This window comes from Aegilops tauschii, chromosome 5 (assembly GCF_002575655.3).
Source record: "Aegilops tauschii subsp. strangulata cultivar AL8/78 chromosome 5, Aet v6.0, whole genome shotgun sequence".
NCBI classification, from domain to species: domain Eukaryota; kingdom Viridiplantae; phylum Streptophyta; class Magnoliopsida; order Poales; family Poaceae; genus Aegilops; species Aegilops tauschii.
In genome coordinates this window covers 579,629,320-579,646,537 of record NC_053039.3, presented here as the reverse complement: position 1 = coordinate 579,646,537, position 17,218 = coordinate 579,629,320, and positions in this window count along the sequence as shown.

Below are 17,218 nucleotides of genomic sequence, written 5' to 3'. Positions count from 1 at the left end.
CAACTCCCGTTTACCGGAGGAACACTTTGTGTGCTACCAAACGTCACAACATAACTGGGTGATTATAAAGGCGCTCTACTGGTGTCTCCAAAGGTACTTGTTGGGTTGGCGTATTTCGAGATTAGGATTTGTCACTCCGATTGTCGGAGAGGTATCTCTGGGCCCACTCGGTAATACACATCACTTAAGCCTTGCAAGCATTGCAACTAATGAGTTAGTTGCGGGATGATGTATTAAAGAACGAGTAAAGAGACTTGCCGGTAACGAAATTGAACTAGGTATTGAGATACCGACGATGGAATCTCGGGCAAGTAACATACCGATGAAAAAGGGAACAACGTATGTTGTTATGCGGTCTGACCGATAAAGATCTTCGTAGAATATGTGGGAGCCAATATGAGCATCCAGGTTCCGCTATTGGTTATTGACCGGAGACGTGTCTCGGTCATGTCTACATAGTTCTCGAACCCGTAGGGTCCGCACGCTTAAAGTTTCGATGACAGTTATATTATGAGTTTATATGTTTTGATGTACCGAAGGTTGTTCGGAGTCCCAGATGTGATCACGGACATAATGAGGAGTATCAAAATGGTCGAGACATGAATATTGATATATTGGACGACTATATTCGGACACCGGAATGGTTCCGGGGGTTATCGGATTTATACCAGAGTACCGGGGGTTACCGGAACCCCCCCGGGGGATTAATGGGCCTATATGGGCCTTAGTGGAGAAGAGGAGGGGCGGCCAGGGCAGGCCGCGCGCCCCCTCCCCCTCTAGTCCGAATTGGACAAGGAGGGGGGGGGGGGCTTTCCTTCTTCTCCTCCTCCTCTTTCCCCCCTTCTCCTAATCCAACAAGGAAGGGAGGGAGTCCTACTCCCGGTGGGAGTAGGACTCCTCCTGGTGCGCCCCTCTCCTGGCCGGCCACCTCTCCCCCTTGCTCCTTTATATACGGGGGCAGGGGGGCACCCCAAAGACACAACAATTGATCTGTTGATCTTTTAGCCATGTGCGATGCCCCCTCCACCATAGTCCACCTCGATAATACTGTAGCGGTGCTTAGGCGAAGCCCTGCGTCGGTAGAACATCATCATCGTCACCACGCCGTCGTGCTGACGAAACTATCCCTCAACACTCGGCTGGATCGGAGTTCGAGGGACGTCATCGGGCTGAACGTGTGCTGAACTCGGAGGTGCCGTGCGTTCGGTACTTGATCGGTCAGATCGTGAAGACGTACGACTACATCAACCGCGTTGTGCTAACACTTCCGCTTTCGGTCTACGAGGGTACGTGGACAACACTCTCCCCTCTCGTTGCTATGCATCACCATGATCTTGCGTGTGCGTGGGAATTTTTTTGAAATTACTACGTTCCCCAACTGGTCTTGGCTGCAGCAGCTAGCGGCGGAGGAGGCCGAGGCGGCGGCGGCCTCCTGCCACCCCCTCCCTCCACGATGTGTTTCCTGAACATGTCTGAAGTTTTTTTATAAGAAATGCAGTTCTGAGCTCGGGCAATCGTGGGATGACTAGACACATACTACATATGATTTGAGATGTACATGTATGCAATTTCACCCTTTGCTAAATAATGTCCTATACAATGTCAGATTTTAAGAAGCCACAGTGAGCTAGGGGGTGCACCGCGCGCAGGAGCATAGCGTGTACAAGTACTGAACATTGAAGATTTGATTGCAGCTCATCAGTATGCCTTCCTTGTAATTTTTGAAGCCTATTCAATTCGGAAGTGTTATATTTTTCTGTACAAGTTTGTTTGTGTCGAGTACTTGCTAATTGATGTTTTGAGGGGTGCTCATATACTTCCTCGGCAACACGGGAAGCTTTCACATTTGGTAGTTGTCTCTATGGGTTAGAGACTTAGCATACATGGTGTAATGAGGTTTCACATTTGCTTTTCTGACAAGTAAGGTCTGTTTTCATTCATAGGTAGAAGATAGTAACAGAGTGGGAAAGTTTGTGCAGAGATCTTACCTCGGGGTTATCACGGATGTGCACAATATGACACGGAATTACCTAGAGATTCTTCCTTGATAACCACACGTTAGTCAAACTTTTTCATAACCGTAAGTATGGTTGATGCTCATGGAAGTATTGTTTGTTCTACTGTCATAGTTTTTTTTCTTTTGTGGGGAAGTTCTACTGTCATAGTTATATATGGACTATGCCACACTTTCTTAGCGGCATGTCCAACTCAATGTGGGCACACAATTTTACCACATTGACACTTGTTGCGGTAAATTTCGTCGCCTCACTTTCTTTATTTGCTACGACTATATATAGTGAGATAAGTATGGTATTATCTAGCTATGAACCAAAATATTACCTTAACTTGTACCAAAATATGTTGCATATTTTTTTCTTTCGAGAAGGGGCCTGGTAGGAATCGGTTCCACTTGTGTGCACTCGAACAATGCTTTACGTTTAAAAGGAACAACCAATTCAGATAAGCATAAATCGCGTGCACGAAAGACAAGTAATAGTGTCATCAACCTGATCTATACAAGGCGACGACGGTTGTGCTTTGCCCCGGAAGAAATACGAGGGCGAACCTTCGGCAACGTCCATTCCCCCAGGTTGGGGAGACCGGCTTTGGATACTTTGGCCCTTGATTTGCATGACGTGGCTCCTCTTTTCCCTTTTTGGATAGCCTAAGCTCCATCACTAGGTTTCTAATGTTTAGTTCATAATAGGTCTATGATTAAATTTATAAATAAATTCGGCACCTACTGGGCGAAATTCATACAAAAAGTGTGTATCATAATGGATCTTTTTTTTGCGGGTGATGTATCATAATGGATTAATTTAAAGCAAAAGCATAGCTGATGGTCAAACGGGAGACAAGTTGGGCCCATTCCTGGAAATCACGGGGGAGGAGCTGGGTAGGTGAGGGAGTCCTGGATTAGGGGGTACTCGGACAGCCGGACTATATACTTTGGTCGGACTGTTGGACTATGAAGATACAAGATTGAAGACTTCGTCTCGTGTCCGGGTGGGATTCTCCTTTGCATGGAAGGCAAGCTTGAAAATTCGGATATGTAGATCTCCTCCCTTGTAACCGACTCTGTGTAACCCTAGCCCCCTCCGGTGTCTATATAAACCGGAGGGTTTAGTCCGTAGAACAACAATCATAATCATAGGCTAGCTCCTAGGGTTTAGCCTCTACGATCTCGTGGTAGATCAACTCTTGTAATACTCATATCATCAAGATCAATCAAGCAGGAAGTAGGGTATTACCTCCATCGAGAGGGCCCGAACCTGGGTAAACATTGTGTCCCCCGCCTCCTGTTACCATTAGCCTTAGACGCATAGTTCGGGACCCCCTACCCGAGATCCACCGGTTTTGACACCGACATTGGTGCTTTCATTGAGAGTTCCACTGTGCCGTCACGATAAAGGCTTGATGGCTCCTTCGATCATCGGCAACGATGCGATTCTGGGTGAGGTTTTTCTCCCCGGACAGACCTTCGTATTCGGCGGCTTCGTACTGCGGGCCAACTCGCTTGGCCATCTGGAGCAGATCGAGAGCTACGCCCCTGGCCATCAGGTCAGGTTTGGAAACTTAAACTATACTGCCGACATCCGCGAAGACTTGATCTTCGACGGATTCGAGCCCATGTTAGGTGCGCCGCACAGTCACGACGAGCATGACTTAGCTCCGCTGTCGGACGGTGTTCGGGAGATCACACCTGTGGCCACTCCGGCCCTCAATCCGGAGCAGATCGCGCCGTCCGAGGACGGGTGGATGGACCCCGCCATGGAGGCCTTACGCTCAGCAGAGATAGAGTCGAATACTGACTTCACCTCCTATGAGACCTGTGTTGCCGGACCCTTGGATTCGTCCCCGGCCACGGGCTCCGAACCGCCTGCGTCCGTGCCTATCGAATCTGATTCGGCACCAATCATGGAGTTTTCCTCCGCGGATATCTTTCCGCACTCGCCCCTGGGCGACGTGCTAAAATCATTAAGGTCTCTCTCCTTGTGAGGAGGCCCTTGGCCGAACTATGTCCGGCTTGAGTGGGAAGTGGACGACGAAGAAATTCGTTCCCCACCCACCACCCACTTAATAGCCACTGTCGACGACTTAACCAACATGCTCGATTTCGGCTCCAAAGACATTGACGGTATGGACGACGATGCAGGAGAAGAACAGGAACCACCGCCCACAGGGCGCTGGACTGCCACCTCATCATATGATATATACATGGTGGACACCCCCAAAGAAAGCGATGGCAATAAGGCAACGGAGGATAATCCCTCGAGAAGCAATTTAAGCACCGGCGTCATCGGCGCCGCTCTAAGCCCCGCCATGGCAAAAGCAGCGATACCGGCACAAGAGACAATAACGCTGCGGATAGTGCCGAAGACGAAGACAATCCCCTCCAGCCAGGTTTCGAGCAGGAGGATGGGCAAGATAGCCCTAAAGAACAGGCAGCAGACGGAGAATCAGAGGATGACAATTACATGCCCCTCTCCGAAGACGAGGTGAGCCTCGGAGACGAAGAATTTATCGTGCCCGAGGATCCCGTCGAGCAGGAGCGCTTCAAGCGCCGGCTTATAGCCACAGCAAAAAGCCTGAAGAAAAAGCAGCTGCTGCTTCAAGCTGATCAAGATCTGCTAGCAGATAGATGGACTGAGGTCCTGGCAGCTGAGGAATACGAACTCGAGCGCCCAGCCAAAAGTTACCCAAAGAGCAGGTTGCTACCCCAACTCGAGGAGGAAGCATTACCAGCGTGTGATGCGGCCAACCGTCCACCTCGTGGCCGAGACAAAGCGGCATATCAGCCCGAAGTCCAGCCCGCACCCCGTCGCCAGTCAAACAAAAACACCAAGGCCCGGGGCAACACGCAGGACCTGCGAGACGTATTGGAAAACAAAGCAGGACATACAAGATCGATCTACGGATCATGGGGGCGCGCCCCAACGCGTGACAACGACCGTCACGTCGGATATACTAAAAGCAAATCTGGCTGGGCCGAATACAGCAAACAAGACTCGTATGAACTACGTCGCGACATAGCCCTGCACAGAGGCGCCGCACACCCCCTATGCTTCACTGACAAAGTAATGGATCACAAATTCCCAGAAGGTTTTAAACCCGTGAACATTGAATCATATGATGGTAAAACAGACCCCGCGGTATGGATTGAAGATTTCCTCCTCCACATCCACATGGCCCGCGGTGACGATCTACATGCCATCAAGTACCTCCCACTAAAACTCAAGGGGCCGGCTCGGCATTGGCTGAATAGCCTGCCGGCAAACTCCATTGGCAGTTTGGAGAATTTGGAAGACGCATTCCTTGACAACTTCCAGGGCACTTATGTGCGACCACCGGATGCCGATGACTTGAGTCACATAACCCAACAGCCAGGGGAATCAGCCAGGAAATTCTAGACTCGGTTCCTAACTAAATAGAACCAAATTGTCGACTGTCCGGATGCCGAGGCCTTAGCGGCATTTAAGCATAACATTCGCGACGAGTGGCTCGCCCGACACCTCGGCCAAGAGAAGCCGAAGTCCATGGCAGCCCTCACGACACTCATGACCCGCTTTTGTGCGGGCGAGGACAGCTGGCTGGCTCGCAGCAACAACACATCAAGAAATCCTGGCAATTCAGATGCCAAAGATAGCAACGGCAGGCCACCTCGCAACAGACACAAGCGCCACAACAACGGCGACAACACCAAAGACACGGCAGTCAATGCTGGATTCAGTGGCTCTAAATCCGGTCAGCGGAAAAAGCCGTTCAAAAGAAGCAATCCGGGCCCGTCCAGTTTGGACCGCATACTCGATCGCTCGTGTCAAATTCACGGCACCCCCGATAAGCCAGCCAACCACACCAACATAGAATGCTGGGTGTTCAAATAGGCCGGCAAGTTGAATGCCGAAAACAAGGAAAAGGGGCTGCATAGCTACGACGAGGAGGAGCCCCGGCCGCCGAACACAGGAGGACAGAAGAAATTTCCTCCCCAAGTGAAAACGGTGAACATGATATACGCAACCCATATTCCCAAGCGGGAACAGAAGCGTGCACTAAGGGACGTTTATGCGATGGAGCCCGTCGCCCCAAAGTTCAACCCATGGTCTTCTTGTCCGATCACTTTCGATCGCAGGGACCACCCCACCAGTATCCGTCACGGCGGTTCGGCCGCGTTGGTTCTTGACCCCATTATTGACGGATTTCACCTCACTCGAGTCCTTATGGACGGTGGCAGCATCCTGAACCTACTCTATCAGGATACAGTGCACAAAATGGGCATCGACCCCTCGAGGATCAAACCCACAAAAACCACCTTTAAAGGTGTCATACCAGGTGTAGAGGCCTGTTGCACGGGCTCAATCACACTGGAAGTGGTCTTCGGATCTCCGGACAACTTCCGAAGCGAGGAGTTAATCTTCGATATCGTCCCCTTCCACAGTGGCTATCACGCACTGCTCGGACGAACCGCATTCGCCAGATTCAATACAGTACCGCATTATGCATACCTCAAGCTCAAAATGCCAGGACCTCGCGGGGTTATAACAGTTAATGGAAACACAGAACGCTCGCTCCGTACGGAGGAGCACACTGCAGCCCTCGCGGCAGAAGTGCAAAGCAGCATTCTGAGACAAACCGCCAATTCGGCGATAAAACCCCCGGACACCTTCAAGCGAGTCCGGAGTACCCTGCAATAGGATCGCCCGGCGCGTTCAGAGCTCGCCTAGCAATTTGGCCTCCGTCATAGTCCCAGTCAAGCGGCGAAATTTGCGCCGCGCGTACATAATTACGCACTCAAGATACCATGGGCGTAGGCGGATGCACGACTATGGCACGGCCCACAATGCGTCTCAACCGCCTCAGGGCCCGTATATCTTTATCATTTTCTCTCTTTCAGGACCCTATTCTCTGGAAGCCCTTTCTGATAGCCTGATTATCGGACCCATTACGGGAAGGAAATACCAAGGAAGCAAGAAGCTCTGACGTACAAAGGAATCCCCAGGTGGTCTCTGATAACGATCGATATACCTGTTTTACATACCCATACGCAGCTTGCCGTTGGATAGGACATGTCAAATAGTCCTATTTTTTGCTTATTACACTACTTGTATGCATACGCTTTGACATATCATTTAAATAACAATGTACAACATTAGCTTATTATTACATTTGTTCATCTTTTTCCTTGTCTGCTTATTTATGACAAATTGGACCCGTACATTCTGGTACGTCCAGTGCGCCAGGGGCTTCAGTGTACCCCATAACACGGCAAGAAAAGTCCGAACACTTTCGACAGTGCGGCACCCCGAACTTATAGCATTATATGCATCAGCTCCGAATCATGTCTTGGGTCACTAGTTGGGTTTGCCCGGCTCCCATGTTTTGGTGCCTTACGTTCCGCTGTATCGGCTAAGGTAGCAGCGGGAGAACTACTGCGATTGTGTCCCGGTTCTTCCGGACGAGCACCTCAGTAGAGAAAGCCGAAAACTGACTGTCATGATGCGGCGAGAGCTGGTCGCTGTTCGAGAGGTCTTAAATCATTAAAGATTTTTTCCGCTTAGGGCGAGGAGTCGGCCTTGTCCGACTTAGGCATACATAGTGCCCCAAGTTCAGCCTTCCGAATACTAGGGGCTTCGCCAAAATTTAAAATTGTAGACTTCTATGGCTAAGTGAGAGTGATAAAGATTTATAGTCCGATTGCCTGGTTCGTTGTGCTGAACACCTCCTTCGAAGGACCCAAAACTGGGGTAAAGAGTGATCAGGTTTATCCCGAACACCTCAGTACTAGTTACATGGGGGTAGAAGCTGACGACTAGCCAACTCTCAGACTTTATAAACGGCCGCACAGAAGGTAATATTTTAAATCAACAAGTGTTATATAACGCACATGAACTCGTTTTCATATTATAGGATCACATGAGTACATTCACTCAAATATTACATCCTTAGCACATTACTCCTGTTGGGGAACGTAGTAATTTCAAAAAAATTCCTACGCACATGCAAGATCATGGTGATGCATAACAATGAGAGGGGAGAGTGTTGTCCACGTACCCTCGTAGACTGAAAGTGGAAGCGTTAGCACAACGCGGTTGATGTAGTCGTACGTCTTCACGATCCGACCGATCAAGTACCGAACGCACGGCACCTCCGAGTTCAGCACACGTTATGCCCGATGACGTCCCTCGAACTCCGATCCAGCCGAGTGTTGAGGGAGAGTTTTGTCAGCACGGCGGCGTGGTGACGATGATGATGTTCTACCGACGCAGGGCTTCGCCTAAGCACCGCTACAGTATTATCGAGGTGGACTATGGTGGAGGGGGACACCGCACACGGCTAAAAGATCAAACGATCAATTGTTGTGACTATGGGGTGCCCCCTCCTCCGTATATAAAGAGGGGGAGGAGGAGAGGGCCGGCCAAGGGGAGGAGGCGCGCCCAAGGGAGGCAATCCTACTCCAAGTAGGATTCCCCCCTCTTTCCTAGTCCAAGTAGGAGAGGGGAAGGATGGGAAGGAGAAGGAGAAGGAAGGAGAAGGAGGAAAAGGAGGAAAGGGGGCCCGGCCCCCTAGTCCAATTCAGTTTGGGCTAGGGGGGCCGCGCACCCTGCCTCCTCTCTTCCACCACTTGGCCCATGAGGCCTATTGCTTCTTCCTCGTATTCCCGTAACTCCCTGGTACCCCCGAAAATACCCGAATCACTCGGAACCTTTCCGATGTCCGAATATAGTCGTCCAATATATCGATCTTTATGTCTCGACCATTTCGAGACTCCTCGTCATGTCCCGGATCTCATTCGGGACTCCGAACCACCTTTGGTGCATCAAATCACATAAACTCATAATACAATCGTCATCGAACTTTAAGCGTGCGGACCCTACGGGTTCGTGAACTATGTAGACATGACCGAGACACGTCTCCGGTCAATAACCAATAGCAGAACCTGGATGCTCATATTGGCTCCCACATATTCTATGAAGATCTTTATCGGTCAAACCGCATAACAACATATGTTGTTCCCTTTGTTATCGGTATGTTACTTGCCCGAGATTCGATCGTCGGTATCTCAATACCTAGTTCAATCTCGTTACCGGCAAGTCTCTTTACTCGTTCCATAATACATCATCCCGCAACTAACTCATTAGTTGCAATGCTTGCAAGGCTTAAGTGATGTGCATTACCAAGAGGGCCCAGAAATACCTCTCCGACAATCGGAGTGACAAATCCTAATCTCGAAATACGCCAACCCAACAAGTACCTTCGGAGACACCTGTAGAGCACCTTTATAATCACCTAGTTATGTTGTGACGTTTGGTAGCACACAAAGTGTTCCTCCGGTAAACGGGAGTTGCATAATCTCATAGTCATAGAACATGTATAAGTCACGAAGAAAGCAATAGCAACATACGAAACGATCGAGCGCTAAGCTAACGGAATGGGTCAAGTCAATCACATCATTCTCCTAATGATGTGATCCCGTTAATCAAATGACAACTCATGTCTATGGCTAGGAAACATAACCATCTTTGATCAACGAGCTAGTCAAGTAGAGGCATACTAGTGACACTCTGTTTGTCTATGTATTCACACATGTATTATGTTTCCAGTTAATACAATTCTAGCATGAATAATAAACATTTATCATGATATAAGGAAATAAATAATAACTTTATTATTGCCTCTAGGGCATATTGCCTTCAGTCTCCCACTTGCACTAGAGTCAATAATCTAGAGCACATCGCCATGTGATTTAACATCAATAATTCACATCACCATGTGATTAACACCCATAGTTCACATCGTCATGTGACCAACACCCAAAGGGTTTACTAGAGTCAATAATCTAGTTCACATCGCTATGTGATTAACACCCAAAGAGTACTAAGGTGTGATCATGTTTTGCTTGTGAGAGAAGTTTAGTCAACGTGTCTGCCATATTCAGATCCGTATGTATTTTGCAAATTTCTATGTCTACAATGCTCTGCATGGAGCTACTTTAGCTAATTGCTCCCACTTTCAATATGTATCCAGATTGAGACTTATAGTCGTCTGGATCAGTGTCAAAACTTGCATCGACGTAACCCTTTATGATGAACCTTTTTGTCACCTCCATAATCGAGAAACATATCCTTATTCCACTAAGGATAATTTTTGACCGCTGTCCAGTGATCTACTCCTAGATCACTATTGTACTCCCTTGCCAAAATCAGTGTAGGGTATACAATAGATCTGGTACACGGCATGGCATACTTTATAGAACCTATGGCCAAGGCATAGGGAATGACTTTCATTATCTTTCTATCTTCTGCCGTGGTCGGGCTTTGAGTCTTACTCAATTTTACACCTTGTAACACAGGCAAGAACTCTTTCTTTGACTGTTCCATTTTGAACTACTTCAAAATCTTGTCAAGGTATGTACTCATTAAAGAACTTATCAAGCGTCTTGATCTATCTCTATAGATCTTGATGCTCAATATGTAAGCAGCTTCACCGAGGTCTTTCTTTGGAAAACTCCTTTAAAACACTCCTTTATGCTTTGCAGAATAATTCTACATTATTTCCGATCAACAATATGTCATTCACATATACTTATCAAAAATGTTGTAGTGCTCCCACTCACTTTCTTATAAATACAGGCTTCACCGCAAGTCTGTATAAAACTATATCCTTTGATCAACTTATCAAAGCGTATATTCCAACTCCGAGATGCTTGCACCAGTCCATAGATGGATCGCTGGAGCTTGCATATTTTGTTAGCACCTTTAGGACTGACAAAACCTTCTGCTTGCATCATATACAACTTTTCTTTAATAAATCCATTAAGGAATGAAGTTTTGTTTATCCATTTGCCAGATTTCATAAAATGCGGCAATTGCTAACATGATTCGGACAGCTTAAGCATAGATACAAGTGAGAAACTCTCATCGTAGTCAACACCTTGAACTTGTCGAAAACCTTTTGCGACAATTCTAGCTTTGTAGATAGTAACTCTACTATCAGCGTCCGTCTTCCTCTTGAAGATCCATTTATTTTCTATGGCTTGCCGATCATCGGGCAAGTCAACCAAAGTTCACACTTTGTTCTCATACATTGATCCCATCTCAGATTTCATGGCCTCAAGCCATTTCGCGGAATGTGGGCTCATCATCGCTTCCTCATAGTTGGTAGGTTCGTCATGGTCAAGTAACATGACCTCCAAAACAGGATTACCGTACCACTCTGGTGCGGATCTCACTCTGGTTGACCTACGAGGTTCGGTAGTAACTTGATCTGAAGTTACATGATCATCATCATTAGCTTCCTCACTAATTGGTGTAGGAGTCACAGGAACAAATTTCTATGATGAACTACTTTCCAATAAGGGAGCAGGTACAGTTACCTCATCAAGTTCTACTTTCCTCCCACTCACTTCTTTCGCGAGAAACTCCTTCTGTAGAAAGGATCCATTATAAGCAACGAATATCTTGCCTTTGGATCTGTGATAGAAGGTGTACCCAACTGTCTCCTTTGGGTATCCTATGAAGACACATTTCTCCGATTTGGGTTTGAGCTTATCAGGATGAAACTTTTGCACATAAGCATCGCAACCCCAAATTTTAAGGAACGACAACTTTTGGTTTCTTGCCAAACCAAAGTTCATAAGGTGTTGTCTCAACGGATTTAGATGGTGCCCTATTTAACGTCAATGCAGCTGTCTCTAATGCATAATCCCAAAACGATAGTGGTAAATCGGTAAGAGACATCATAGATTGCACCATATCTAATAAAGTACGGTTATGATGTTCGAACACACCATTACACTGTGGTGTTCCAGGTGGCGTGAGTTGCGAAACTATTCCGCATTGTTTCAAATGAGGACCAAACTCGTAACTCAAATATTCTCCTCGACGATCAGATTGTAGAAACTTTATTTTCTTGTTACGATGATTTTCCACTTCACTCTGAAATTATATGAACTTTTCAAATGTTTCAGACTTATGTTTCATCAAGTAGATATACCCATATCTGCTCAAATCATCTGTGAAGGTAAGAAAATAACGATACCCGCCGCGAGCCTCAACAATCATCAGATCGCATACATCAGTATATATTATTTCCAATAAGTCAGTTGCTCGCTCCATTGTTCTGGAGAACGGAGTCTTTAGTCATCTTGCCCATAAGGCATGGTTCGCAAGCATCAAGTGATTCATAATCAAGTGATTCCAAAATCCCATCAGCATGGAGTTTCTTCATGCGCTTTACACCAATATGACCTAAACGGCAGTGCCACAAATGAGTTGCACTATCATTATTAACTTTGCATCTTTTGGCTTCAATATTATGAATATGTGTATTACTACGATCGAGATCCAACAAACCATTTTCCTTGGGTGTATGACCATAGAAGGTTTTATTCATGTAAATAGAACAACAATTATTCTCTAACTTAAATGAATAACCGTATTGCAATAAATATGATCAAATCATATTCATGCTCAACACAAACACCAAATAACACTTATTTAGGTTCAACATGAATCCCGAAAGTGTAGGGAGCGTGCGATGATGATCATATCAATCTTGGAACCACTTCCAACACACAACGTGACTTCACCCTTAACTAGTCCCTGTTCATTCTGCAACTCCCGTTTCGAGTTACTACTCTTTAGCAATTGAACCAGTATCAAATACCGAGGGGTTGCTACGAACACTAGTAAAATACACATCAATAATCTGTATATCAAATATACCTTTGTTCACTTTGCCATCCTTCTTATCCGCCAAATACTTGGGGCAGTTCCGCTTCCAGTGACCAGTCCCTTTGCAGTAGAAGCACTTCGTCTCAGGCTTAGGTCCAGACTTGGGCTTCTTCACTTGAGCAGCAAATTGCTTGCCGTTCTACATGAAGTTCCCTTTCTTTCCCTTTGCCCTTTTCTTGAAACTAGTGGTCTTGTTAATCATCAACACTTGATGCTCTTTCTTGATTTCTACCTTCGTCGATTCCAGCATCGGGAAGAGCTCGGGAATTAGTTTCGTCATCCCTTGCATACTATAGTTCATCACGAAGTTCTACTAACTTGGTGATGGTGACTAGAGAATTCTGCCAATCACTATTTTATCTGGAAGAGTAACTCCCACTTGATTCAAGCGATTGTAGTACCCAGACAACCTGAGCACATGCTCACTGCTTGAGCTATTCTCCTCCATCTTTTAGCTATAGAACTTGTTGGAGACTTCATATCTCTCAACTCGGGTATTTGGTTGAAATATTAACTTCAACTCCTGGAACATCTCATATGGTCCATGACGTTCAAAACGTCTTTGAAGTCCCGATTCTAAGCCGTTTAAGCATGGTGCACTAAACTATCAAGTAGTCATCATATTGAGCTAGCCAAACGTTCATAACGTCTGCATCTGCTCCTGCAATAGGTCTGTCACCTAGCGGTGCATCAAGGACATAATTCTTCTGTGCAGCAATGAGGATAAACCTCAGATCACGGATCCAATCCGTATCATTGCTACTAACATCTTTCAACTTAGTTTTCTCTAGGAACTTATCAAAAAATAAAACAGGGGAGCTAAACGCGAGCAATTGATCTACAACATAGATATGCTAATACTACCAGGACTAAGTTCATGATAAATTTAAAGTTCAATTAATCATATTACTTAAGAACTCCCACTTAGATAGACATCTCTCTAATCATCTAAGTGATCACGTGATCCAAATCAACTAAACCATAAACGATCATCACGTGAAATGGAGTAGTTTTCAATGGTGAACATCACTATGTTGATCATATCTACTATATGATTCACGCTCGACCTTTCGGTCTCAGTGTTCCGAGGCCATATCTGCATATGCTACGCTCGTCAAGTTTAACTTGAGTATTCTGCATGTGCAAACCTGGCTTGCATGGACGTAGAGCTTATCACACCCGATCATCACGTAGTGTCTGGGCATGACGAACTTTGGCAACGGTGCATACTCAGGGAGAACACTTTTATCTTGAAATTTAGTGAGAGATCATCTTATAATGCTACCGTCAATCAAAGCAAGATAAGATGCATAAAAGATAAACATCACATGCAATCAATATAAGTGATATGATATGGCCATCATCATCTTGTGCTTGTGATCTCCATCTCCGAAGCACCGTCATGATCACCATCGTCACTGGCGTGACACCTTGATCTCCATCGTAGCATCGTTGTCGTCTCGCCAGTCTTATGCTTCTACGACTATCGCTACCGCTTAGTGATAAAGTAAATCATTACAGGGCGATTGCATTGCATACAATAAAGCGACAACCATATGGCTCCTGCCAGTTGCCGATAACTCGGTTACAAAACATGATCATCTGGTACAATAAAATTTAGCATCATGTCTTGACCATATCACATCACAACATGCCCTGCAAAAACAAGTTAGACGTCCTCTACTTTGTTGTTGCAAGTTTTACGTGGCTGCTACTGGGCTTAGCAAGAACCGTTCTTACCTACGCATCAAAACCACAACGATAGTTTGTCAAGTTGGTGCTGTTTTAACCTTCGCAAGGACCGGGCGTAGCCACACTCGGTTCAACTAAAGTTGGAGAAACTGACACCCACCAGCCACCTGTGTGCAAAGCACGTCGGTAGAACCAGTCCCGCGTAAGCGTACGCCTAATATCGGTCCGGGCCGCTTCATCCAACAATACCGACGAACCAAAGTATGACATGCTGGTAAGCAGTATGACTTATATCGCCCACAACTCACTTGTGTTCTACTCGTGCATATGACATCTACGCATAAAACCAGGCTCGGATGCCACTGTTGGGGAACGTAGTAATTTCAAAAAAATTCCTACGCACACGCAAGATCATGGTGATGCATAGCAACGAGAGGGGAGAGTGTTGTCCACGTACCCTCGTAGACCGAAAGCGGAAGCGTTAGCACAACGCGGTTGATGTAGTCGTACGTCTTCACGATCCGACCGATCAAGTACCGAACGCACGGCACCTCCGAGTTCAGCACACGTTCAGCCCGATGACGTCCCTCGAACTCCGATCCAGCTGAGTGTTGAGGGAGAGTTTTGTCAGCATGACGGCGTGGTGACGATGATGATGTTCTACCGACGCAGGGCATCGCCTAAGCACCGCTACAGTATTATCGAGGTGGACTATGGTGGAGGGGGGCACCGCACACGGCTAAAAGATCAAACGATCAATTGTTGTGTCTATGGGGTGCCCCCCTCCTCCGTATATAAAGGGAGGGAGGAGGAGAGGGCCGGCCAAGGGGAGCAGGTGCGCCCAAGGGGGGCAATCCTACTCCAAGTAGGATTCCCCCCTCTTTCCTAGTCCAAGTAGGAGAGGGGAAGGAAGGGAAGGAGAAGGAGAAGGAAGGAGAGGGAGGAATAGGAGGAAAGAGGGGCCGGCCCCCTAGTCCAATTCGGTTTGGGCTAGGGGGGCCGCGCGCCCTGCCTCCTCTCTTCCACCACTTGGCCCATGAGGCCCATTGCTTCTTCCTCGTATTCCCGCAACTCCCCGGTACCCCCGAAAATACCCGAATCACTCGGAACCTTTCCGATGTCCGAATATAGTCGTCCAATATATCGATATTTATGTCTTGACCATTTCGAGACTCCTCGTCATGTCCCCGATCTCATTCGGGACTCCGAACCACCTTCGGTACATCAAATCACATAAACTCATAATACAATCGTCATCAAACTTTAAGCGTGCGGACCCTACGGGTTCGAGAACTATGTAGATATGACCGAGACACGTCTCCGGTCAATAACCAATAGATGAACCTGGATGCTCATATTGGCTCCCACATATTCTACGAAGATCTTTATCGGTCGAACCGCATAACAACATACGTTGTTCCCTTTGTCATCGGTATGTTACTAGCCCGAGATTCGATCGTCGGTATCTCAATACCTAGTTCAATCTCGTTACCGGCAAGTCTCTTTACTCGTTCCGTAATACATCATCCCGCAACTAACTTATTAGTTGCAATGCTTGCAAGGCTTATGTGATGTGCATTACCGAGAGGGTCCAGAGATACCTCTTCGACAATCGGAGTGACAAATCCTAATCTCGAAATACGCCAACCCAACAAGTACCTTCGGAGACACCTGTAGAGCACCTTTATAATCACCCAGTTACGTTGTGACGTTTGGTAGCACACAAAGTGTTCCTCCGGTAAACGGGAGTTGCATAATCTCATAGTCATAGGAACATGTATAAGTCATGAAGAAAGCAATAGCAACATACTAAACGATCGAGTGCTAAGCTAACGGAATGGGTCAAGTCAATCACATCATTCTCCTAATGATGTGATCCCGTTAATCAAATGACAACTCATGTCTATGGCTAGGAAACATAACCATCTTTGATGAACGAGCTAGTCAAGTAGAGGCATACTAGTGACACTCTGTTTGTCTATGTATTCACACATGTATCATGTTTCCAGTTAATACAATTCTAGGATGAATAATAAACATTTATCATGATATAAGGAAATAAATAATAACTTCATTATTGCCCCTAGGGCATATTTCCTTCACCTCCGCCACAAGGCGAGCACCCTCCAGGACACTGTCATAATACTTTTCGGGGTGGCGATGCTCCTTGCTCTCCGGCGGCCCCTCCTTCACCAGCTTTTCGGCGTCCATCTTCGCCCAGTGCACTTTCGCACGGGCAAAGGCCCTGCGCGCGCCTTCAATGCAGACGGACCGCTTTATGACTTCAAACCGTGGGCAGGCATTCACAAGCCGCTTTAATATGCCAAAGTAGCTGCCAGGCAGGGGTTCGCCAGGCCACATCCGTTCTATGAGACCCTTCATGGCCAGTTCGGCCGCCTTGTGAAGCTCGACCAGTTTCTTCAACTGGTCGCTCAAGGGCGTCGGATGTTCGGTCCCAGTATACTGAGACCAGAACAACTTCTCCGTCGAGCTCCCTTCCTCGGCCCGGTAGAACTCCGCGGCATCCGATACGCTGCTGGGTAGATCTGCGAATGCTCCGAATTCGGGTAAGTAAAAGGAAAGTTTCCTTCACATGCTTGCTTTGCATAATGAATGCCTTACCCGCCGCTATCTTCTTGACTGCCTGAATCTCCTGGAGGGCCTTTTGGGCTTCGGCCTTGGCATTTTGTGCGTTCTCGAGGGCCTTCGCAAGCTCGGACCCTTGCGTCTTAGAGTCACGCTCCAAGGACTCGTATTTCTTGACAAAATCCTGGAGCTCTTGCTGAACCTTGCCG